Source organism: Pipistrellus hanaki (genome assembly GCF_964339955.1).
Source record: "Pipistrellus hanaki genome assembly, chromosome: 2".
NCBI classification, from domain to species: Eukaryota; Metazoa; Chordata; class Mammalia; order Chiroptera; family Vespertilionidae; genus Pipistrellus; species Pipistrellus hanaki.
The window spans coordinates 106267816-106293956 of NC_140504.1; the positions used below are offsets into that span (position 1 = coordinate 106267816).

Sequence of the window (26141 nt, forward strand, 5' to 3'; positions counted from 1 at the left end):
TCTCTCTAAAAATCAATGGGAAAAAATATCCTCCAGTGAGGATTAACAATAATAATATTATTTAAGATGATGATGATTATGCTAGCTGATCTAAGTGACCACTGATCAGACACTCTGAACAGCAACATATATGCAATTAAGCCTATCTAAGCAGTGTATTACACTGAGTTCTCGTGCCCAGTGAAGTACCTAAAGACATTGCTCTAGGTCCACACATCCATGATGGTCCTTGGGAATTTGTCTGGTGGTAGGAGGAAACAAGGCAGAGGTAGGCCACCATGCCAGTACCTGTCCCAGATCCACCCTGCTCTCCACTGAGGACACTGACCTCATCAGAATGTGTCCCCAGGTTCCAGCATCCTCCAATGGCAGCCTCTAATAGGACATCACAGGATGGGAGAGAAAGATTGGGCTGTTCATTTCCCACCTCTCTCTCCTTCCCTCCCAGGCATGGGGTTGGTGGTGGCTTCCCCTGCTCCCCCAAGGCCATAGCTCCTGGAAGATGATACTTCTGGGTTCTAAAATCTGCCTCTCCCCCTCCCATGCAGGCCCAGAGTGCTTAAGGGCTACCCACCCATCCACCCACCATTGCTACTCCAAGAGCTGCTTCATCCCCTGTAGGTTCCTCCAACCTTGGTTCCACCTGTTCTAAGTCTCTTCATTAACTACTCTTCCCATAACCCGTGTGGACCCTTGAGAAAGAAGATCTTTACCAAGAAGGGCTCCTGGTAGTTTGACTGAGCTCGAATTAGAAACAGAGCCAAGCAGCCATTTTTGCACAAGGGTCTCTCACACAAACTGCACTCCAGGGAGAAGCCTGCACTGAACTACCTGCCAGCTGACCAGGCTCCTTATCAAGTTCCTAGAATTGTATTTCTACCAATTGGATTGAGGCTTTCCCTGTCCAGTCCCAGCTGTGCACCTTTATCCCTCATCAGTATTTTCACCGGCCAATACGATTCAAACTGCAAGGATTTGGATTCCTCATTTGCATGAAGATGGACCAATCAGAAACCAAGCTAGGGACTTCTGTCTATATAAGCCAGCAGCCCTCTGTCTCTGTGAGAGCACTTTCCCTTTCCATCAAAGACTGAAGATTGACTGCATTTCAGGCTGAAATGTCAAATGCCTTGCTCCAGCCTAGATGAATAGGGGCCTTGCCCCTGGGCCACCTCACCCGGGGCTTCTTCACAGCATGTTCCACAGCCATGCAGTCTCCTAATTGAGCTGTAACACTATTGAGCTGTTTTCACAGCCCTGCTATATTGCAATTGAACTGTTTGCACTGAATAAAGTTTCCTTCTTTACTGAACCCCAAATTGGGGATTTCTGTTGCTGTTGAATTGGCACAAAAGACCATCCGCTGACACCTATGAAAGGCTCCAGTTTCCTGCTGGGACCCTGACAGGCACAACCCTGTGAGGACCCCACAGAATTAGAAGCCAATGATTCAGTGTACACAATGCAACAAGGATGGACCTTAAAAATAGAGCACTTAGTGGAAAATGTAAGAAACCAGAACAACATAGAGAGCCAAACACTACTCATGTCACATAAAAATGCACACTCAAGGTAAAATAAATAAATAAATACCACTTGCAAAACATGGGCACATAAACAGATCCACACAGAACAGAACTGGAGGTCTGCCTATAGTGAGGAAGGCTTAGGAGCAGAAATTGTAGATAACCCAAACAATAAAAAACAAGCAAGTACCCTGCAGAGTGCAAGATAACAGTATGTTATTAGTTACGGAGTGTATTGATTCAATTCTTCGCTCCTGAGGTCTAGCTGAGAAAACCAAAAAGATTCCATACTGGGCCCCTGTCTAAGCTGAAATTCCAGCTTGAGGGGAAGGGGGTTGCATCCAGCTGAGCTTGCAAAGAAGGTGTGACCACACCAGTCAATACACAGACCTCATCTGTCACTTAGCTGGGATTGGCTGAGTCTAACCAATAAGACTCAGAGCTGTGACTACTGCTACCAAATTCCTCCAGGAGGCCTGGCAGCCTCTGCCTGTATGTCTAAAACCACTGAACCATCTGGGAAGATGTGGGGCCACCCTACTGGAGAGACCTGATCACTGCACTGGACTCATGCAGGAGCCCATTTGGGAGACCCTCTCTGCGAGGAGGCAGGTGTAACACCATTGTCCCCAGCTGATGCCACATGGAGCTAATAAAGGAGCCTGGCCTTGCCCTGAGCAAATTACATGACTATTGCTGCTTTCAGCCTCCAAGGGTAGCTGGTTATGCAGCAATGTCTCCCCTAAAGCACTGGAATCTAAGTAAGCAATTATAAGCAAACTAGAAGCCTGGTGCAAGAAATTCATGAAGGGGGGAGGGGGTATCCCTCAGCCCAGCCTGCACCCTCTTCAATCCAGGATCCCTCATGGGATGTCTGACTAATTAGATATCCCTCTCTCAGTCCAGGACCAAGGGCTCCTAACCGCCCTCCTGCCTGCCTGCCTGCCTGCCTGATCGCCCCACCACTCTGCCTGCATGCCTGATTGTCCCTAACTGCTTTGCCTGCCTGCCTGCCTGCCTGATTATCCCTAACCACCTCTGCCTCACCCCCCACCACCATAGCTTTGTCTGGAAGGAAGTCTAGAAAGACAACTGGAAGACGTCCGTCTATCTGGTCTAATTAGCATATTACACTTTTATTAGTATAGACTAGAGGCCTGCTGCAAAGAGGGGTGGTATCCTTCAGACCAGCCTGTACCCTCTCCAAACTGGGACCCATCGAGGGATGTCCAACTGCCCGTTTAGGCCCAATAGGCACAATCCCCATGGGCAGTCGGACATCCTCTCACAATCCAGGACTGTTGACTCCCAACCAATCGCCTGCTTGCCTGCCTAATTGCTCCTAACCACTTCTGCCTGCCAACCTGATCACCCCCTAACCATTCCCCTGCCAACCTGATAGACACCTAACTACTTCCCTACCAGCCCAATTGCCCCTAACTGCCCTCCCCTGCAGGCATGGTCAACCCAACTGCCCTCTCCTGCAGTCCATGTCACCCCAACTGCCCTCTCCTGCAGGCCTGGTCAACCTTAACTGCCCTCTTCTGCAGGCCTGGTTCCTCCCAACTGCCCTTCCCTGCTGGCAACTGCCCTTCCTCGCTGGTCTGATCCCCCACAACTACCCTCCCTTTCTGGCCTGGTCCCCCCAACTGCCCTTCCCTGCTGGCCTGGTTGCCCCCAACTGCCCTCCTCTGTTGGCCTGATTGCCCCCAACTGCCCTCTCCTGATGGCCATCTTGTATGTTAGAGTGATGGTCAATTTGCATATTACCTCTTTATTATTTAGGAATTATATAGGATTATTATACAGGATAACCCAGCAGTGAGGCATTTCTATAGGACATATACCCACCTCCTCAGCACACAGGAAAAATCGGGAGAAGCTGCCCTGGACTAAAACAGGCCTGGGATTTAACCACCAGAGCATGTGGGACTCCTAATGAGACTCAGCATGAAGAAGCCCGCTGAGAGACATGGGGCTAAGTGAGGGACCTCAAGGACAGACTGAGGACCAAATGACAGCAAAGAGCAGCAATCATTCTGTGAAGTGTGATATCTGGCAAATGCTGGCATTTTTTAAAAATTAATATATTTAAATATAATCATGTCTATGAGATACTATAACAAATTTCATTATGAAAAATAGCCTAAGGCAATATTATGCCAAAAATTAACAACTGTTGGGAGAAAGAGATGGACATCTTTAATATTGTCAGCAATTTAAAAAATGCTAACAATTGTGAAATCCTCAATTGATGGGTGTGTGGGTGTCCTTTCTGGGCTTCTCTATTTTTTTGTTTTGTTTAGTGTGTGTGTTTTGCCACTCTCCATAATAAAGAGCCACAAGGACAGGTTCAGGTGGAAAAGAAAGACAGGGAGCCACCACCATGCAGAGTCTAATAGAAGATCAAGCTGAAGATCCAAAGTGGATTCAAGGCATGAGCAGAGGGCAGGTTGAGGTTATAGTCTGGGCTGTTGCAGCTTTGGTCTTCATTGATCAGATCCCTGCTGTGGGTGGAGGCAAAGCTGGAAGGGAGGTCTGTGGCACATCAGTGTCAGAGGTGCCTCAGTGTGCTGCTCAAACATCAGCTACCTTCATTCACCCTGGCTACAAGTTCCTCTCCCAGCTCTTCCCCCTCCAAACACACACACACACACACACACACACACACACAGCCCTACAGTATGGTGACACCACCTCCTTTGATAAATTAACCTCGCACCCATCCATAGCAGGCCCAGATGAAATCTCTCTAGGCTGGCAAGGTGCCTCCCAGAAGACCCCTAAGAGTAGGTTCTGGCTTCACATAATTTCAAATCACAAGGTAAGGAAGTTCTTTCTTTTTCCAGTTCTCAGATCCTTAGGATACAGACAAGAATATGCTTGCAAGAGCTAGCAAATAAAAATACAAAGCATACAGCTATACTGGAATTTCAGATAAATACTGTGTAATTGTGCAGTATAAATATGTCCCGTGCAACACTTGGGACTACTTATTCATCATTTATCTGGAATTCTGATCCAGCTAGGAACCTACATTTTCACCAGGCAATATAGTGTGTATGGCCAGAGTGTTTTAGTAGGTAGATATTAATCAGGCACCTGCTACCTGCCAGCCCCTATTACAGGTACTGGGATGTGGCAGTAAACAAGACCAACAAAATTACTACCCTCATATGCCCAACATTCTGGTTGAAGGAAGACCCAAGGAACAAATAAATAACAAGATGATGTCAGCATTGTGAAGAAGAGGAACCAGGGTATTCCTTTGGCAAGAGTGGTCAGAGCAGGCCTCACCTAGGAGGCAACAATTCAGCTGAAACTTGCCTGTCAAAAATGTGATTCCATGCAAAGATCTAGGGGAATGGAATCCTAGACAGAGATAATAGCATGTGTAAAGGCCCTGAGGCAAGAGCCAGTTGGACACATTGTAGTTGGCATGCACAGAACAAAGGAGAAAGTGTGAGTGCGACAGGACAGAAAGAAGTTAGGGAAAGCTCCCAAGGAGTGGCAGATGTCACAGGCAGAGAAGCCACTGGGTGTCTCACCAGAGCCCCACCTGTGCACTTGATCAAAGGGAAGCAGTTAGTGACAGGAACCCCTGCCATGGTGGCAGAAGCCAACAACAGCAGAAACTCCTAAAACCAGGTCAGTGCAAGATGGAGGGAAACTTAACTAGAGAGGGACCCAAGCTCATTGTAGTGAAAATTATACCACAAGTACAAGGTAACAAACCAAACTTGGAACAAGGCCCTTTCAAACCAGGAGGCCGGCCGAGACAGAATTTAGTGCCACAAAATTCAAAAACTGGAAATATATTAAGTCCCAAGAACTAACTGATAAGCACACAATTTGGACATGTACTTTGGCCCCTTTAACAGGCACCGTCACCCAGCCCTCCCTGTCACTACCTGGAGGAAACCTGCTTCACTCTCCCTCACTTGGACTAGGACTCAGACTCGTTCTTGAAATCTTTCCTGCAATGAGTCAAGAACCTAGAGGTCCCAGACTGCCATGGGCAGGGCCAGCCACCAGCACAGAACCAGCTGGGTGACAGGAGGAAATGAGGTAAGCACAGAGGAGAAAAAGTGAGTGAGTGGATGTGAAAATCAAGAAAGGAGAGTCCTGGCTGGCATGGCTCAGTGGTTGGGGCATGGGCCTCACACATCAAAGGGTCTCGGGTTCAATTCCCAGTCTAGGACATGTACCTGTATTGCAAGTTAGATCCCCAGCCCTGGTCGGGGTGTGTGAGGAGGCAACCAATTGATGTGTGTCTCTCTCCCCCTCGATATCTGTCTCTCTCCCTTCCACCCTCCTTTTCACTCTTTCTAAAAATCAATGGAAAAAATATCCTGGAGTGAGGATTTTTAAAAAAGAAGAAAGGAGAGAAGCTCAAAAGAGAAAAAACGTCAGCCACCCACATCTAGTGCTGCAGGTACTCCACAAAGTGCATTTAGTGGATGTTGTTCTGATGGAGTGGTAGGGGCCATCACATTAGGTCACAGTACACTGGAAACTCAATAAGGAACTCAATAAGGAACTGAAGACATCCATTTCAAGAAGTCTGAGGAAGGCTCAAGTCATATAAAATACAAAACCAAATGAAACCTAAACATCACTTAAAGCACACAAAAGTACACAGCAGCCCCAGAAAGCCAAGCCAAGTAGTCTCCATAAAAGTTTGGTGGTAGGTAGCTAGGTGGAGAGAGGCAGATCCAGGAGATTCCCAGGAGCTTGGGGGGGGGGGGGGGCCTCCTGGTGATTACTCCAGGGTTTGTTCAACTGCTTTTATGTGCCTTTTGTATGTATGCTTTTTCACAATAAAAGAGACATGTTAAAGAGAGAAGAAAAAAAAAGAAAAAAAAAGAGCCAATGATACTAGTCTATAAAAAGCTAACAAAGGCCAGACAGGGTTTTAACAAAGATATGGAGAAAAGGGGAGGGAGGTGAAAAATAGTCACAAATTATCAAAAGAAAAGGGATCAAATTCGGCTTCTGTCTTTAAAGTCATATTTTCCTTTATTTCCCTGTGGGCAAAAATTGATGGCTTTGTGAAATTGATGGCTCTGACTTCACAAGTCAGACTGTGAAAAGTGGGGTACAGGGTAGGGGCCTGGTAAAGGCCTGGGTCTTTGAAGGTGGGAGAGCTGGAGCAGGCCAGGCCAGGAGACCACCAAGGAGGAGGGAGGAACATGTCTGGGGAACAGGAGGATACTGGGTTCTGAGGAAACACTAGATAGAAAGTGCTAAAGAGAAAAGGGACCCCAGGTGGAAGCCCGAGAGGGTGTCAGGACCCCTGAGTCCTCACACCCTCACTGGTCCCTGTGGATCTTCAATGGGTGAGCTCATGAAATCACCAGGGAAATTCACCCTTCAGGAGGAATAGCCAGGTTTTTTCTCCTGAATAAAAGCTTCTTATACCCTGGGTAAGAGCTGGCCCTGCATATGCAACAACTACCTCATTACCAACATAAGCAAGTAAGAAATTATAAGATGAATGTCCAGGATTTACAGTCAACCTTTGAGACAAGAAACTATGTTGCACTCTCGCCAGCAGGGAGCTGAAGCCTCCTCCCAGTAAGGCAGGATTCTGGAAAGAAGAAACACCCCTGGCCAGGTGAGGAGAAGCAGCCCTACAGGCAGCCAAGGCTGAGCTCACTGCTCTCCCGACCTGGCAGGCCCACACCCTCCACGCAGCCCCAGACAGAAAGGCAGCTTCACACCTCAGACCTCTCCTCTCTTTGTGGTCCTGGCGCTGGGGCTTCTCATCTGATCTTCCACCTTTATTCAAAATCCTAAATGGGTCCTGGCCAGGTGGCTGTTAGTTAGAGCATCGTCCCGATACACCAAGGTTGTGGGTTCAATCCCAGGTCAGGGTACATACAAGAATTAACCAATGAATGCATAAATAAGTGGACCAACAAATAGATGCTTCTTTCTCTCTCCCTCTCTCTCTCTCTAAAATACATAAATAAATAAAATTGTAAATTATATCTTTTAAAAAATGCAAGAGTAGTTCAATATTAAAACATCAATGCAATCCACTTAAAGAAAAATTCTATATGATCATTTCACTAGATCCTGGAAAATAAGTATCCCCTCTAATAGAGTGTGAATATGCAAATTGACTGCCATGCCATCACAAATAAGGCAGGGCCCACAGTGGAGGCCAGGTTTCCATAACACAAGATGGCTGCACCCACAGCAGAGGCCGAGTTCCCATAATGAGCCGGAATGAGCAATCAGCAGGGACCTAAGGCTGCGTAGTGCTGGGCCAGAGCAGAGGACCTGATGTTGGGCCTCCTGCTCAAAGGGGCTTGACAGGGGACCTCAGGCCATGCCCCCCACCCTGGCACCAGGCTGGGGCACCTGAGGCTGCGCCCCCCACCCAGTAGGGCTTGATGAGGGACCTGAGGCCAAGCCCTCTGCTCTGGACCAAGGGACCTGAGGCTGTGTCCCCCACCCAGCGTGCACCAGGGGACCTGAGGATGCGCCCCTTTCACCACTGTCCAGTCCCTAATTTGAATTCAAGGGTCCAATTCAGAGCCCACCTATGCTGAGAAACCCAGCAGAGGCTGAAATGCTGCAAGGAGGTGAGCAGTCCCCCAGAAAGGCCTGAACCAGGTTGTATCCTGCCTCTGGGCTCAAGCAGATACTCTCCTGCTTTCTTGCCCTTTCTCTTTTTGATACAAGAGACTTTTTGCAAGGGAAACCAAAAGACAGAGTCCTTTCTAGAAGAGGTGAGGATACTTCTGAGTGAATGTGTGTGTGTTTATGCACATGTGTTTGTAGGAGTTTAAGTGTGTGCATGCATCTGTGTGCATGTGAAACATAACTGTATGTGAATGGGTATGGAGTGGGTGTGTATATAAGGTGTGACTGTGGGTATACACATACTTATGTGTGTGAAGTATAAGTATGTGTATATGAGTGGATGTATGAATGTGAAGTGTATTTAAGCATGTGTGAATCTATATAGGTATATGATGGTAACTGTGAGCATGCATGTGCCTGCTCACACACATGCTGAGCCTGGCGGGTCCCTGCCCCATGTCCATTCTCAGCCAGTGGGTCACTGCACCCCAGCGGTCTGACCACTCCCTTCTCCCTGCCTGGACGCTGCCTCCTCAGGCCTTTCATGACTGGCTTCGGGACCCACCCCTGCCCTGCCTCGTTCAGTCCATCAGAGTCCATCCAAAGTGTGGACACCACTTCCACTCTGAGCTCAGTGCACAGAGCCCCGCCAGCACCACTCCAGGGGGCTCCTGAGTGCCCTGAAAACACTCCTTGTGGGCTACATTGCAGAGGGCCTGCCTCCTCCCTCCAGCCACTGGGCGGTTATCAGGAGCTGAGGCTGGCAGGCTTCATCCTTGTCCTCAGAGCTGTCCTGTCTACCTGCTGGTGTCCCTGACTAGACTGTGACTCTAAAGCAGGGACCCACTCTCCTGCTCAGCCCTGACTGAGGGGCTGGCCCAAGTGGACACTGGAGAATGCTTCTGGTGGGTGGGTAGAGATGGGAGGATTATTTAATTTGTGCGGCCCCAGCACAGGGTTAACAAAACATGGGATGAGTTATAAATGTGAGAACCCCTGGCTGGTATGGCTCGGTTGGAGCGTTGTCCCATGCACCAGCAGGTCAAGGGTTCAATTCCCAGTCAGGGCACATACCTAGGTTGCAGATTCGATCCCCATTGGAGTGTGTGTGTGTGTGTGTGTGTGTGTGTGTGTGTCTCCTCTCTCCCGCCCTCCCTCTTTCCCCTCCTCCCCCTCTAAAAATGAATTTTAAAAAGATGAAATGAAACTAGACCACCAAATTATACCATACACAAGAAAAAAACTCAACATGGATAAAATGTAAGTCATGAAACCATAAGTATCCTAGGGGGGAAAAAAAACAGTAAAATCTTCAACATCTCATGTAGCAGTATTTTCACCAATGCATTACATAGGACAAGAGAAACAAAGGGAAAAAAATTAACAAATGGGATTACATCAAACTAAAAAGCTTCTGCACAGCAAAAGAAACCATCAACAAAATTAAAAAGTAATAATAGTATGGGAAACCATATTCACCAATGATACATCTGATAAGGGTTTAATTTCTAAAATACACAAAGAACTCATACAGCTCAACAAAAGGCAAACAATCCAATTAATGGCAAAGGACCTGAATAAATACTTCTCCAGAGAGGACAAACCGATGGCCAACAAACACATGGAAAAAAAAAAAAATGCTCATCAGAGAGCTGCAAATTAAAATGACAAATGAGTTATCACCTCATACCTGTCAGAATGGCTACCATAAACAAATCAGTGAACGATAAATGCCAGAGAGGATGTGGAGGAAAGGGAAGCCTCCTGCACTGCTGGTGGGAATGCCGACTGGTGCCGCCACTGTGGAGACCAGTATGGAGTTTCCTCAAAAAACTAAAAATGGATTTGTCAGCTGACCCAGCAATCCCACTTCTGGGAATATATCCTAAGAAACCCAAAACACCAATCAGAAAGAATAAATGCATCCCTATGTTCATAACAGCATTATTTATAATAACTAAGATCTAGAAACCGCCCAAGTGCCCATCAGTAGATGAGTGGATAAAAAAGCTGTGGTACATAGTATTCCAAAAGAAATACTACTCAACTGTAAAAAAGAAGGATATCTTATCCTTTGCGACAGCATGGGTGGATGTGGAGTGTTTTATGTTAAGCAAAGTAAGCCAGTTAGAGAAAGACAAATATCATATGATCTCACTTATAAGTGGAATCTAAAGAACAAAATAAAATAGGTGAATAAAATAGGCCAGAGGTATGGATGCATGGAACAGGAAAACAGACTGCAGCCAGAGGGTGGGGTGAGGACATAAGAGATTAATCAAAGAACATATATGTACATATCTATAATAGCATGGGAAAGACCCTCTGGTGGGGCGGAAGCTGGGTGGAGGGGGGTAAAAAGGGAGAAAATGGGACACATCTGCAATACTGTCAACAATAAAATAAAGTAAATTGTTTAAAAGACCCACCCTAGCCAGTATCCTCAGTGGTTAGAGGGTCAGCCCGCACACTGAAAGATCACAGGTCTGGTCCCCAGCCCTGGTCGGGGTGTACAGGAGGTAACCAAAGACTCATAAAGGTGAGTGCCACTTCCATAGATGGAGAAACTTGCCTGAGGTCACCTGCAAGTCAGTGGCTATACTGGGAGCCTCAGGTGGTCACAAATCCCAGTGCAATCTATCCTTAGGCCTCATCTCATGTGTCTTCCCTTCAGCCTCTCAGGCCTGGGATTCTAGATGAAGGGGGTAGGTGAAACAGGGACAGGCAGAAATACAGAGAGAAGCAGACCAAAGCCAAGCAGACAGACAGGGATAGAGAGAAAGCAGAAAGGGTGGAGGCAGGCAGGGCTGGCCCAGCAGACCTCAGTCTCTCTGCTACTGAGGCATATGGAAAGAGGCACTATCCAGGGAAACGCTGCATGTTCTGCAGGTCTGTCCCGTGCCAATGCCCCAGTTTATTTGCACGGCCCTGAAATTAAGTAATTTCTTAGGGCTGCCTGCAGGGCCACCAGTGTGCAGCAAATGGCATTGTCTGGCCTAGACTGTAGCATAACTGTCAGGCCTCCTAAGGCCATCAGCAGCCACTGCCAGAGCAAGCTCTAGAATTTCTGAAGTCCAAGGTTCAAATTTTAACCAAGCTCTCCCCTTAGGCTGCTGGGTGGCTCAGAGCATGTGACCCTCTGAGCAGCCATGCTTTTGTCTGCACATGAGTCCCATCACAGTAGCCACGTGAAAACACTGGAAGGACTCAAGGAGATGATGATCACAAATGTCGAAGAACAGTTTAAAATACATGTTCAACATAAAAAAAAACAATTACTGGCCCCAGCTACTCTAAATCTCTCACAGTGGACCCAGCCAGTGGTTGAGTATCGACCTATGAACTAGGAGTTCACAGTTCCATTTCCGGTCAGAGCACATGCTCAGGTTGAGAGCTCAGTCCCCTAGGGAGTGTACAGAGGCAGTGATCACTGATTCTCATCATTGGTGTTTCTATCTCTCCCTCTCCCTTCCTCTCTAAAATCAATAAAAATATATATTTTTTAAATAAGTAAATAAATCTCTCACAACACCTCAAGTCTGAACATTCCTTTGTTCCTTCTGCCAGGCACTCTACTGCTTCTTAGCAAACTCCTATTCAGCCCTACAGACCCAGCTCAATATCCCCTCTTCCAGGAAACATTTCATCAGAGTCTCAGCTTCCTCTTTTGACCTCTCTACACTCTACACAGAGTTCCTGAACCTTCAGAAGTCATAGAAAAGTTAAAAAAAAAAAAAAAAAAAAAAAAAAGTTTTAGCGCATATCCTCAGAGAATAACTGATTCTGCCCACATCCTCACCACTCCATGTGAATATGGTTGGGTTGGAAATCAGGACCCCATCCATAGCCCTTATCACCTCTCTTCAACTCCCTATTCTCACATGAGCCACCCAGATGGTAAAGAGCTTCTATGACTCACAGCAGAACATTCTCATACTCTCTGCAGGATGGGTCCCCCTTGTGAGATAGGGGCAGGGAAAAATATATGGCCATTTCCTGGAACAGGCCAGAGGTGCTGTGGGGATCTCTGCCCAATTCTCCTGGTATAAGAACCCCAATTTTCTTCTGGAAGCTACCCTCTCTTACTCTTAAGCCATGTGAACTGTTGGATGGCCAAGAGAGTGACTGGCAAGGAACAATTATACCACCCAGCCATACCAGCCATGCTGAAGCTCTTGAGTGAGCCTGGACCTGCTGGGTTACCTGACCATCCCATGGCAGAGCTTATCATACAATTACACAACATAGAGAATGCAGACACAGCCCTGGTGGCATCTTCAGAGCCCCTGGATACAGCCAAGCCCGAAGCTACTCCCCTGTATATTTTAATTCCATAATTATTTGCTTAAGTTGTACTTTCTATCACCTGCAACAAAAATAATCCTTAAAACTATGACAAGAAAACAAGAACAGCAACTGTGTTATTATGTTTGTTGCTATACTCCAAGAATGCTTGGGTTTTTTAAGTTACTAAACTTTGTCTGTATGGTGGACACCTCTTGGTCTGCAGCCTGCTCCCTGAGTGCCTATTCTCAGAGAATGGATGCAGACAGCCCCTAAAGCCACACCAATACTGTGACTTGGTGACCCGGCCCCTGGTTGCAGTTGATTAGCCCTGGGTGCCTGTTAAGCTGGGCCAATCAGAACTTTTCCCCAGGACTTTGATCTGGGAAATAAAAGAAAGCACAGACCATTTCTAATAGAAAAAAAAAAAAAAAAACCTTTGAGCCAGAACACCTCCCAGCTGAAGGTGGGCACATTTAAATTATTTTTAGAAAATCAACTAGAGAAAGTTCAGACAAAGAAAAAAGGGTATGAGAAGTCCCTAGCTGTAGCACTCCCTGGAGCCAGCATCCTTTCCTGATGATTCAGAGAAATCATAGTGAGGGTTGGGGCCAGGTCACGGGTGCATGTGCTATTGTGCCATATGCTAAGGAAGAGCCACTCCTCCCACCCCACACACGGGAAGCCACAGCCACTCCAAGGGGTGTACCTGGGTCAGGCACATCTGGACTTGGGGTCTTGGTGAGGCATTTCAGGGATATGCAGCTAATGTCACCACAACCTTTCCATTCCCAGTAGTCCATTAAATGAGTTTCTTGCTCTCATGAAAGCATAAGATTGGGTACTTAGTTCAAGAAAACAAGTGGGAAAGGAGGGGATATGGTAAGAGGTCTAGAGAGAGCAAAGTTCTCTCGCACCAGGTCCTGTAGCTAATTAAGGACATGTAGCTAATTAAGAACCTGTAGCCAATCGGCCATCACTGTGGGTGTGATTGTATTAACCAGGAAAAGTAATGTTAGTGAGCTTTGCTTACCCAAGCTCAGCAATTTACAGTGCACAAGGCACTTCCAAATTGTCCAAGCTTAGATGCCCTCTTCACTCAAGCAGTGAACCCAGCCCAGAGATGCCCACACTGGAGTCCAAACCGTAAGCCCCAGCCAGCCTGTTGCCTCATGGCACAGACCCCAGGCTGCAGGACTCCCCGGGCTAAGCTGCCTTCCCCTCCAGAGCTCTGCACAGCCAGCACACAGGGTGCAGGGTGGGGGGGAGGGGTGCCTATGAGTGGTGGCCCATGAAAACAAGCACCAGCCACAACCTAAGAATCAGGGACTTAGTTTTGGAGAAGATATCTTCACAGTCCCACCCAGCAGGAAACATGCCAAGGAGGGCCCAGAAAGCAGGAGGTTCTGAGAAGTGGTGTGTGATGACCCCAGAGGGGTCTTTCCAAGTGAGGCTAGATAGCCATGCTAGGTGAAGCCAGAACTCAGGGCAAGGCCTATGGTAAGGACCCTGTTCATCTTCTCTTTTAACTAGTCACAATCACAGAACCCTCAGTGCTGTGAACATGTCCTTTTCAACCAAGAGAGGGCAGGACTCACTCGCTCAAGGCTGGGCAGGGAACAAAAAGTGGCGAAAATGTGGTTCTACTTTGTAGCTATTTTCATGGGTATTGCTGATTCCAGGCAAGAAAGCCTTATTTCTATCTACAGTTATGATAGAAGTTCTTTTAAAATAAATATAAATAAAACAGGGGAGGGATTTTTTTAAAATATACTCGGTGTAATGTTAGAGGCATGGGAAGTAGGATAATAGATGAATTTATGCTAATCATCACTTTATCAGAAGAGGAAACCCATTGGATTCTTTTTCTTTAATATATTTTTATTAATTTCAGAGAGGAAGGTAGAGAGAAAGAGAATCACTGATAAGAATCACTAATTTCTCCTGCACTGATTTCACCCCCACTGGGAATCAAGCCCACAACCTGGGCATATGCCCTAACAGGGAATCAAACTGCGACCTCCTGGTTCATAAGTCAATGCTCAACCACTAAGCCATCCTGGCTGGGCACCCATTGGATTCTTTCCCAAGAAAGGACACAAGGCCCCCAGGGGGCCTGCCTTTATCAGCCCTGTAATCAGACAACATCGGATGGGGATCCTGGGGTGTCCATTGCCAGACAAGGTGGAAAAATTAATCTGCTATGAAGATACACAGGGGAACAGTTAGAAACACTGATATGCTATATCAGTACCAACTACCATGAGGACCAGGAAAGTTGAGAGTGTGGGGGACGCAGGGGTAAAGGAGGTAGTTTGGTGTGCTTTTGAGGGGTTGGCATGTGTCAAGATCACCTGTTTCCTGAGCTGGCTCTGATCCTCCCCATCCTGCCTCCACAAGGTCCCCACTCTGCCTGTCCAGTGCATTCCACAGCAGGCAACACTCTCCTGCTTAAAACCCTCCCCTGCCTATCACTCCAACAATAGGCCACAGGCCTTGGGGTGCTGGAGAAGTGTCCTCAGGGGTCCCAAGAGTTCTCTACCAGAATATTTTTTCAATGTTGTGTTTTCATTGTGGGGAGAATCTAAGAATAGAATTTTCTGGATCACCCAAAAGCTCACTTAGTGACCAAATACATGGCTGGAAATTTAGGGCCCTGATGGAGGACCCAGGCTGAGGAAGAAAGAATGTACTGGGAGGCTTATCAAGAACTGGTGTGTCCCGTTCATTGCAGCACTATTTATAATAGCCAAGCTATGCAAGCAACTTTATCAGATGGATAAAGAAGAAGTATTGCATCCTATCTAATAAAGAGGGAATATGCTAATTGACCCTCACGCCATCACAAAGATGGCGGCGCCCACAGCCAATAAGGAAAGAATACGTAATTGACTGCCATGCCCTCAAAGATGACAGTGCCTCCAGCCACAAGATGGTAACACCCAGTCCCCTCAACCCCCCAGCTCCCAGGGCCGGCCCAAGGCTCAGGTAACCAGGGCTAGCCAAGGCTTGAGCTGCCAGCAGTGATAGCAGCAGAGGTGTGATGGGGTGTCGCCTTCCCCTGATCGCTGGGTCGTCTCCCACCCCTGAGGGCTCTCAGACTGTGAGAAGGGGCAGGCTGGGCTGAGGGACCCCCTCCAGTGCATGAATTCTCATGCACCAGGCCTCTAATATATATATATAAAGAAATATGACTAAGCCATAAAAAAAAATGAAATTTTGCCATCTACTACAACAAGGATGGACCTAGAAGGCACTGTGCTGAGTGACATATCAAAGAAAGACAAATGCTACATGATTTCACTTATATGTGGAATTTACAAAACAAAATAAACAAACAAGCACAACAGAAAAAAATTCATAGATACAGAGACCATCAGACTGGGAATGAGAATGGTGAAGAGATTAAGAAGTACAGATTAGCCCTGGCTGGATAGCTCAATTGGTTAGAGCACTGTCCCCAATATGCCAAGATTGCAGGTTTGATTCCTGATCAGGGTGTTACTGGACCAACCAATAGTGTTTGGGTTCTTCACTTTGTGAAGGAAAAATTTTACAACATGAGTCCAGGTGATTATGAGGGTATGTTTATTAAACCGTAAAAATAAGGAAGGGCTACGGATAGAAGCAGCAATAGGAGAGCTAAGCTGGTTTCTTGGCTCACTGGGAAGTCAGAGAAAAAGAGCCTGGAAACAGGTTCAGGGAATTAGCCCAGGATGAGCTGCTGCCGCTCATTGCTCCTCTGATTACAATTCTCCTGGGAACCCTTATAGTTAGGAGATGCAAATCTGTGGGGAAAAAAGAGGGGAAAAGGGAAGGTGAGGGCAATGGGTCATTTGTTTGAGGGCTTTTCTCTCTCTTTTGCAGGGGGAAATTCTAGGAAAGGACCAGCAGAATACTCATCAGTTTTCCAGGTGTGCTCCTCCAAGGAGCACTGATTGGTCAGTACCAGGGCTGGGAGTCATTGGATCATTGATTATCGCAGCTGGTCCTGGCATCGCCCACCTGATTTTGCTGCTTTTCTGGGCTTGAAGCTGAAATACAGCTGAGGCCTAGATGTTATCCCTAGGGAGGTGGCCTGTATCTGGCTGAAAATTGGTTTGCTGGTTTGTTCAGTGACCTATCTCAGTTTCCCCATTCTACTTGCCAAGGAATTTTCCTAGCATCTTAGTATCCTGCTTCAAGGGCACCTATAAAAACCAATCAACCAATGAATGCATCAATAAATGGAACAACAAATACAGGTTTCTTTCTCTCCTTTCCTCTCCATCTAAAATCAGAAAATAAGCATTTTTTTAAAGAAGTGCAGATCAGTAGTTACAGAATAGTCATGAGGATATAAAGTACGGCATAGGGAATATAGTCAACAATATAATAGCTATGTATGGTGTCAAATGGGTACTAGGATTATCGGGGTGACCACTTAGTCAGTTAAATAAATATCTAATCACTGTATTGTACACCTGAAACTAATAAATATAATGTTGTACATCAACTGTAATTTAAAAAATCAAAAACAGAAGATCTGGTATGTCCCAACCACAGTGCCCAGGGCTGGCCCGAAGGCACACAATGCACCTCAGTGATCAGAACAGGGAAGAGTAAGAGGACAGGACGGCCCATCTCCCCTTCCATCCACATCTTCAAAAGAAGCCCGTTTTTCTCCTGTCACTGTGTCTTCCTCACACTACTTTCACATTGCAGTGCCAATAACACCTCTTCCAGAAAGCCCTCCCTGCTGACCACCCTGGTTTAACTGAATACCCCCTTCCCCACCATCCAGGACCTCTGTGGTCTCCTCCAAGATAGCCCTGGCAAAAGCATTTCAGAACCACATTTCAGAACCTAGGTAACATGTTAATTAAGCACTATATCCTTGCCAAGCCATGCCTGGGGCTTTTCATACATCCTTCAGACTTCATGCCAACCCTACTAGGTGGGCACTACCACCAGGTCCCTTTAACAGATTGAGAATCTGACTGGCAGAGAAAATATTCACTTTCTAGGGTGATGAGACTCAGGTCAGGCAGGCACACTAGTGCTCCCTGTGCTATAATAGGCAATATCTGGCTGGGCCTTCACCCACTGCCCCTTCCCACATTTCAGGCCATTCCTGGGGGCTAAATGATAGCAGAGCCAAGTAAGGGCTGTTTCCAATTCACAGACGAGAAAAATGAGGACTTATGAGGTGAGGTGGCCTAAAGTGCAGGGTCCATCTGAAGGCAAAGGCCTCCTCTGCCTAAAAGCAGCCATCACACTCCCTAGGCACATGGCTTCCCACCCCCTTAGTCAGGCAGAGACTCCCAGAGTCCCCTGGTCCCAGCCGGGGGCAGGCAAGCAGCACCACTTCCTCACCAGCACTGTGACTTGGGCGAGGTCACTCTGGCCTACAATACAGCCCCTACACAAAAAGCGGGGCTCCCCACCCTCAAGGAAGGAAATAACCTTTCCTCAATTAGTACTTTCATTGTAGCAATCTCAATATGTGAGAAGACAGAGGCATTTTTATAATGTTTCCAAATGCCAATAACTGTGAGGACAATGGTGTACAATGACGCATGGCTTGACCTGACAGGGTGCTGGGAGGGGACCAGCCTGGAGAAGTTGAGTCAGTGGTGTGTACGTGCCAGTGGTACCCTATAACCAAGGGGTGGCCAGCCAGGGGCAGAACCTAGAGATGACAGACCTGGCTCCCACTCCAGTTCTCCTTCTTCCACCTTCCCTCCCACCTACATCTCAAAAGAAGCCAGGGTTTCTCCTGTCACTGTGTCTCCCTCACACTATTTTCACATTACAGTGCCAGTAACACCTCTTCGGGAAACTCCCCCTGCTGACCACCCTGGTTCAACTGAATGCTCCACCCCTCCCCATCCAGGACCTCAGTGGTCTCCTCCAAGACAGCCCTGACAAAAACATTTCAGAACCACATGTGTGAGTCCCTGCAGCCTTCAGGATGGCCATGGGAAGGACTATGGGCTGGCCCACACTAGAGGCTACTGCTAGAGCTGTGTGTGAGAAAGAGAACCCAAGGCCTTGGTCACATGTCCCTGGCATGGATGCCACTAACCAGAAACCCCAATTCCACAGCCTTCCCTGCTGTTCACAATAAGGCATGGTCAGGGTTGCTAACCCTCTGGGAGGAAGGCCACAACTTCACTATCAGGTAAGGACTGGATGTAGGCCCCACACTCTCCCCCTACCCAGAAGGGGCTGGAAGGAAGCTTTAAAATCCCATTCAGACCTCACCTCTCTGGGAACTGAATCCTCATCACACCCAGAATACAATCAAAACCCCAAATCAGGCCCATTCAGATAGCCTGCCCTTCTTGTTCACGGGGATCTTTTCAACCAACCTCTCTGGGTCATTTGCACCTGCGATGCCCGGGGCCTGATTGTCCCCACTGCACCCGGGGCCCGCTCTGCTGGCCTCCTCTGACATGCTCCCTAAACAGCCTGCACCCCACCCCAGCACCAGGCCAGCTTGTCTGCTCTACCTCAAAGGCATGGAGGCACAGAAAGCATCCACTGGGCTCCCATCTGTGTCACCCACCAGAAAGCAGACTCTTTGGATGCAAAAGACATTTCCTTGGTCACTGTTTTATCACCAACACTCAACACAGTGACCAGCACCCAGTAGGTTCTCAATAAGTATCTGCTGAATAAAGGAATGAGTGGTCTCATTTCCTCTTTCCAAAAACCCTGAGGGATTTAAGTATGGCAACCGTTTTACAGATAAGAGAATTGAGGCTCAGAGGGTGAGTACTGGCCCCAGGGAACACAGTCTGTGACTGGCAGGGCTGGACCTGAATCTCGTAAGGTGCCAAGGCAGGGACCTCTTCTGTATTCGCTGCCCCTGCTCTGGCCCCATAGGGTCTGGATCTGTCCCATTTCCTGGTCAGCAGAAGGTGGAAACAGGCTCCCGACAGAACGTCAGTGCTGCAGTGCCACCCCAGGAAGAGCCAGTGGTCAAATCACCAAAGGAAACACACCCACAAGAAAAGGGGGAGAGAGAAAGGGTGGGTTTTTTTCTTTTGACCATTTGCCAAACCCTACAAAAAGTGACTTTGTTACCATCTCATTTTAATCAAGTGGAAACTTTTGTATACCAAGCCAAGAAGAAGTCAGTCTGTTCCACCACAAGATCATAAAGCAAGGGATTTAAAAACAATCCTTAAACACTTAGCTCATTTGGTTAAAGCCTCATCTCCATATACCAAGGTTACAAGTTTGATCCCTGGTCAAGGCACATATGGGAATCAACCAATGAATGCATAAATAAATGGAACAACAAATCTGTGTTTCTCTCTCAAATCTATTTTTTTTTAAACTCACAAATGAACAGTCACCCACCAATTGCCCAGTTGCTTTTGAATTTGATGTAATGTTTTGAACAGGCAATGGAATCACATAGTTCAAAAACTAGAAAATATAAAAGACACAGTGGGAAATGTCACCTCACCTTTGTCCACCCCCACCCCACATCCCCAGGTAACCACAGGTAACCACAACATGCTCCTGGTGTCTCCTCCAACTTTGTTTTATACATCCAAGCAAACCTGTACTTAAATATCTTATTTTACACAAGCGGTGCCATGATTTACACATCATTCAGTACCTTGTTGACATGTGAGACATGCGTGTAATAGTCACGTGTGTAGCAGACAAGAGTGCGATAGAGAGGCACGCACATTTAACAGAAACACAGCTGAATGATAAAGAGGCATGTATGTCTGAGAGAAGCCGGTGTGTAAGGCACGCATGTATGAAGCATGTGTATACAAACGAGCAGGGTGGGAGAGATGAGTGTAGGAGCCCAAACATATGCGAGGGCGATTTGGGGCGGGGGCCCTGAGCGTTGGACTAGGAGACCAGTAGAATGGCGTGACAGAGATGGTGGTGGGTGCGCCCATGCATGGGGCTTCTACTGGCTACCAGTGTGAGAGCTATGGCAGTAAGTGTGACGGGGAGGGGGAGGGGGAATTGAGGGTGTGTGAAGGCAGGGGTGTGCCTGACCTAGGGTTCCATTCTTCCCCTTGGGACAGCAAGGTGGGGATGGGGACCGGGCCTCGTGACCTGGGGGGGGGGGGGGGGGGGGAGAGACAGTAAGGGAGCCGTGGAGTCGAGAGGGGACGGGGGGGGGGGGGGGGGCGCTAATAACCGGCGGGACGCTGCACAAGGAGGACGGCTAGACCTGCGGGTGGGGACCCTGCAGCGGAGCCCTAGCCCACTACAAAGTGCCCGCATCCCTCCCAGGCCCGCGCGCTGCGTGTGGCGCCGTCCCGCCGGCTGGGATCCGGGCTCTGAGAGCGCGGCTGTGGGGCCGCCGAGCCGTCGGGGCGTCTGAGCGCTCAGAGCATCGAGCGGCGGCTGGCGAGGGCGCCGAGGCACCGGGCCGAGGGAGGCCCGGGCGGGGTCCGTGTGCACTCACCGCGGGGCGCTACGCACGTCAGTCTGTCGGCGTGTCTGTCCGCAGGGCCGTCGGCGCGTCCGGAGCTCGGCGCGAGGCGGGGCGGAGGCTCCGAGGGGCGGGCTTCAGCCGGCTCTCTGGGGTGGGGAGGCTGCTCCGCCTCCTGGGCGGGGTCTCGACCGGGCTGGGGTAGTGGGTGGGCAACCCAGTGCTGCTCGCTCCAAGCTGAGGTGTGCAAACTGAGGCCCAGAGATGGCTGGGCTGCACGTTCGCCAAGCATCTCGACCCCTTACCTGCACCCCTTTCCCCAGCCTAGTCTAAATTCTGAGTTCCAGCTTTCGCACTGTTGCCTTCATTTGGGAGACTTTGTTCCAGCCACCTCAGCTAGCGTGACCCTCAGTGTCCCCACATGAAAGATGGGCTCAGAAGCTCTGGGCGGTTGGGAGGACCTGAAGGGCAAAGAGGCAGGCCAGCTTGGCCCCAGCCTCAGGATGCCCCTGGTCCTGCGCGCTCCACTGGCCTGCTGGCACTTAAAACCGCGACTACAGGTCCTTCCTTAGCTACATGCTTTCCAGCCCCCAGCGATGAGACTAAGCTTGTCAGTTTTCCCAGCCTACACAACTGCATGTGACCTCAACCACTGCCTAGGCCTCTGAGCCCAGCCCCCTCATCTCTTAAAAGGGTTAATCCCTGGCTGTTGATGGGGAGACCTAGAGCGCCCCCTGGCATGCCCTCAGCAAGGGCCCACCCAACAGGTGGTGATCAGCCTGCAAGTTGTAGCTCAAAACATGAATTACTGTGGTTCTACTCCAATGAGTAGAGTTGGCATCCCATGGTCTGATAACCACTCACCCTGTTTGGCAGACTGGGAGCCTGTGCCTGCTAAGAGGCCCTGTGGGGAGCGGCAATTGGCAAGGGACTACCTCCCAGGCCCCTTTCCCTAACCAGCGACTCAAAACCCCACCCCCAAACCTACACAAGCAAACCCCAGCACTACCAGCCAAACACTGTCCCCAGAGCAGCACCGTGGACCCTGCAGGCCCACACAGAGCCCTCTCCCCTCAATCAACTTAAGAGTCCCAGCGTCAGGCCCACAGAGTCAGGACCCTGGAATTCTGCCTTTCCATCCATCTGTTACTTTCTGTTTGCCATCTTCTGTCTTTGTCTATTTATTGTAGTGAAGTTCACATAGGATTAACAGTCAACCTAGGGTGACAGAAAACACCTATGTCACTCACCTGGGCAACTCACTACCCTCTGATATGGTTCCCTTCCCTGAAGCAAGTTCCTGAAGCCTAGAGGAGAGATAATAGATGATTTGGCTTCACAGCAGCCTGCTGAGCCCAAAGCCAAGACAGCTTTCCAAGAGATAAAGTGGAGACATGTTGCCAGTCTTCTGTTATCTGAGCCGGAGACGCAGTCAAGGCAGCCATGCCCCGGGAGCCCTGCCAAGTCTGTTATCACAGACACAATGCACATCACCCACCAGGAATTTGCAGCCTGGATCTGGCTGAGATTCAGTTGGAGGAAGTTCTTGGCTGATAAAGTCTGAGTCAGAATGCTCAGAATGGGCAGCAAGTTATTCACATTAGTGATAATCTCACCAGCCCCTGGGCATTGTGGCACCAGGACTGGCAGTCATGGGGCTCACCTGCACCACCTAGCAACCTGATGGGGAGGAGAAGTCTCACTGGGCTTTTTGGGTCTGCATCCTTGCTGAGTAGCCTTGGGGAGGTGCACCTCCCCTAGCATCTGAGAAATGAGAATAACAATAATAATCACACCATAATAATAACAATAATAACAATAATGATCACCCCATACAACAAAAACATGGGGTTTAGAAGCAGGGGCTCTGTAGCCAGGTGGCCTTGGTTTAAAGCCACATTCTCCTGGGTGACATTGAGCCTTTGTGGCCTCCTCTATAAAATAGTTTCTGCCTCAAAGGATTGTTTGGAAGATGTTTAGAACAGAGTCTGGCACATGATAAGCCCTGGATTAAATGTATATTGTTGTTGTTCCTGCTGCTGCTGCTGCTGCTGCTATTATCTTCACCCAGATTAAACCAACATGAGTCAGCAATGGCACCCAAAATCTCCCTGCACACCTGGGTGCAGACAGCATGGGGGCTGCCCTCTCCTTGAATGGTGATCCCGGACTCCCACCAGAACTTCCCCTGCTGTTGCCTCTGCAGACTGATATGGCATCCCTCCCTCCAAGAGCGGGCTCTGCACTGAGCCTGCTTCCTCATAGCTCTTGCCTCCCATTGAGCATCTGTAGCAGGCACACTGACTGGATGGAAGGGGCAGCTGTCTGTCCTGAGCTGCAGAGGATGCTATGAAATAAGTGGGCCCAACAAAACTCTGGAATATTCCACAGTATGGGAAAGATATTTCAAAAAGATGGACAGTAATTTGCAGGCAGAGGTGGGGCAACACTTGCCATCCTTCTCCTCGACAGCACCTGGCAGCACCACCCAGACCCAGGCCTTAGAACATGGCCATCCTTAGAATCATCTGGGACTTTAAAAAAAAAAAAATCAACATCTACTCTTGACTCCAGAACCATTAAACCTGAGTCTCCAGAGGGGTGCAGCTGGGCATTAATGGTTTTTAGAGTCCCAGTTGAATATAAGGTACTACCAAGTTTAGAAGCACACTTGTTCAAGTCTTCCCTCTGTCCTCCTAGCTTGTCCCTCCCCAAGGGTTGAAGGGTCTGTGAGAACAAGGGCATGTGCCCACCTGGACTCATGATGCCTCATTCCAGTCCCTGGAATTTCCTACAGTGGAAGGAAAAGGGCTCTAATAAATCTAGCTGGTTTAGTGTCTGAAAGTAACTCAGGATGATCTGATCATAGATTCCCAATTGGACAGGTCATGGGGAGTAGGCCTATAACTTCTTTAGTAAAAAAGCTTATCTTTTCTTTAAGCAAGCCTTGTCCATTGTTTCTCTGCATCTACGTTTACACTCCTTTGTGATGCCTCTTTTTCAGACCCCTCAGAAGCATAAACACCATCAAGACAGCACATGAACTATCAAGCAAAATAAAGATAGACTCATAGAGAGAGTAGGCAGACAGCTCTGGAGGGGAAGTGGGTTGGGAGGGGGACATGGAGGGATTGAGCAAAAAAGAAAAACAAGAGAATTCATAAATGTGGACAACAGTGTGGTGATTGTGGGTGAGGGGATGGAGATGGAAGAGGGTATAGGAGAGATAGATGGTGATGGAAAAATTAAATTAAATTAAATTAAATTAAACACATCATCTTGTTAACTACTCTGCAACCCAGTTCCCACCTTGCTTTTTCCCATCTCCATGTAGTTTTCCTTAGTTCCCTCATAAATCCCAAGTGCATAAAAGAAACTACAAACTATCATCATGGAGAGTATGTGAGATCTTGCTCTCCGGCATATGTTATCAGTTGTAAAAATCCTCTGCATGTTTGGACGTCTCTTACGTTTCTTACATTGACACTGCTCAAACTGCCCTGAGCATCGGGTCTGTGTGGGTCTCTTCCCATGTCCCTCCCCTGGGGAGTAGGTGGCACCACTGTGGACACCCCCAGGCCTGAGGGGTGGCCAAAGGCAGCTGATGGCTAGTTGTGTGAATGGAGCTCAGACATGTGGGCAGTCAGTCCTTGGAAACTAGGTCTGTCTCTGGTCTGAACCTCACTCACCTCTCCAGCCTCTTTATCCACAAACACTCCTGTCCTTAACCCCCAGCACCTTACTCTTCAACCCAATAAGAAGCTGATTATACACCAGGAACTCCCCCACCCCCCTGTCTTTCCACCCACCATGGATGCTGTTCCACTTAGGGCAGAAACTACTCACCTCCCACTACTCATGTCAGAAACGTAACTATAGGAACTGGTACACAGACCCAGGACTGCCCAGCTGGGACTACGTTCCCAGTCTCCCTGGAAGCCATTGAACGGGAGCAGAAGTGATGTAGTCTGCCCCTTCCCACTGGCTAAAGCGAGGACCTGGTTGTGGACACGGAGCTTGAGTAGCCACCTGGTAGACTCCTGGGTGGGAAGATTCCCTGAGCCTCCTGGAGCCATCATACTTGTCCTGGACCTTCACATGAAAGAGAAATAAGCTTTCAAATATGCTGAGCCATCATCTTTTAGGATCTCTGTTATAGCAGCTTAAATTATACCTAAGTATTAACCTCCATCCCACTTCAGTTAGCTATCTCCAAAATTCTACTAAGCAGCTGTAGCACACATCTTGCACCCATGGGCACAGGAGCTCCGGTTCAGAACCCTTGGGAAGACTGGTGCAGTCTGCACCTGTGGCTCCTACCCATCTGCATCCCCTGCTGCAGCTACCGGCCTGAGTCTCCTCTGCAGAACCCTCTCTCTCCCTTCTGGATCCATGTGGTTACTTCAATGGAGATTATCCTCCCTTCCTCCTGTGTGTGGCTTGCTAGAGTATTCCACCCAGGGAAGGGCTTGTGACTCAAGGGAGGGGACCTCTTTATTTAAGGCCCACTGTGGGTATGAGCCTGTGATTTGCAGGCTTCCTCCTAGGGAAACCTTCTAAGAATGAAGCCAGTTCAAAGGAAAGCAGAGCTGAGAGGAAGAGGAGGGGGACAGAGATGGGGAGAGGGAGGGGAGAGATGGAGGGAGAGCTTTCTGATGACCTAACATTTAAGCACTGCTTATAGCTTAGCTGAAACCCCACCCCTGGATTTTTCAGTTACAAGGGCCAATAAATTCTCTACAGATTTGGAGTTTTATTATTCACAACTGAATCTTTGCTAATGTGTTTCATTGATGCAACATTACCTACTGAATCTGGAGCCTGCACTTCCCAGGCCCTCTTGGGACAGGTGAATAATTAAGGATCATTGCTTTATGATGCCCAGACTCTCCCCAAGAAGTTTACCTTAAATTAATGGGACAATGGTTGCAATGAAAATAAACTTCTGTTCGTTAATGCCCAGCATTTTAATAGACACCCTACATTGATTAATCCATTTAATTCTAAAAACAATCCTAGAGGTGCTAGATATTATTGCTGCATTTTACAGACAAAGAAACTGAGGCTTAGTGACATAGAGGGGCCCAGTCAAGAGCAGTGTGACTGCAGAGTCTCCATGTTCTTCCCTGCCCTTGCAGAGAACACAGCGGAGCACACACACTGTAGGACGCAGCCAGTTTACCATGCCCAGGGTTTGTGAACAGGGACTGGGTGACCCCCTGGCATATGGAATGGAGTGTGTGCTGAAAGGGGAGAGGGGAAAACATTACAATTTTTTTTTCATGCTGGGGTTTCTCTACGCTTTCCCAAACTCTGCTTATTCCTGGAGAGCTGCCCGGGCT

At 48.3% G+C, this 26141-nt stretch overlaps 1 protein-coding gene across 9 annotated transcripts in view; it reads right to left on the reverse strand.

The window, feature by feature from the left end:
- Nucleotides 1–20965, reverse strand: part of FBLN2 (fibulin 2) — a 99822-nt gene extending 78857 nt beyond the window's left edge. For all 9 annotated transcript variants that reach the window (XM_084872426.1, XM_084872422.1, XM_084872421.1 and 6 more), the window contains exon 1: nt 20833–20965. The gene's annotated coding sequence lies outside the window, so the exon portion shown is untranslated. The remainder of the gene's footprint in view (nt 1–20832) is intronic.
- Nucleotides 20966–26141: the final 5176 nt, after the last annotated feature.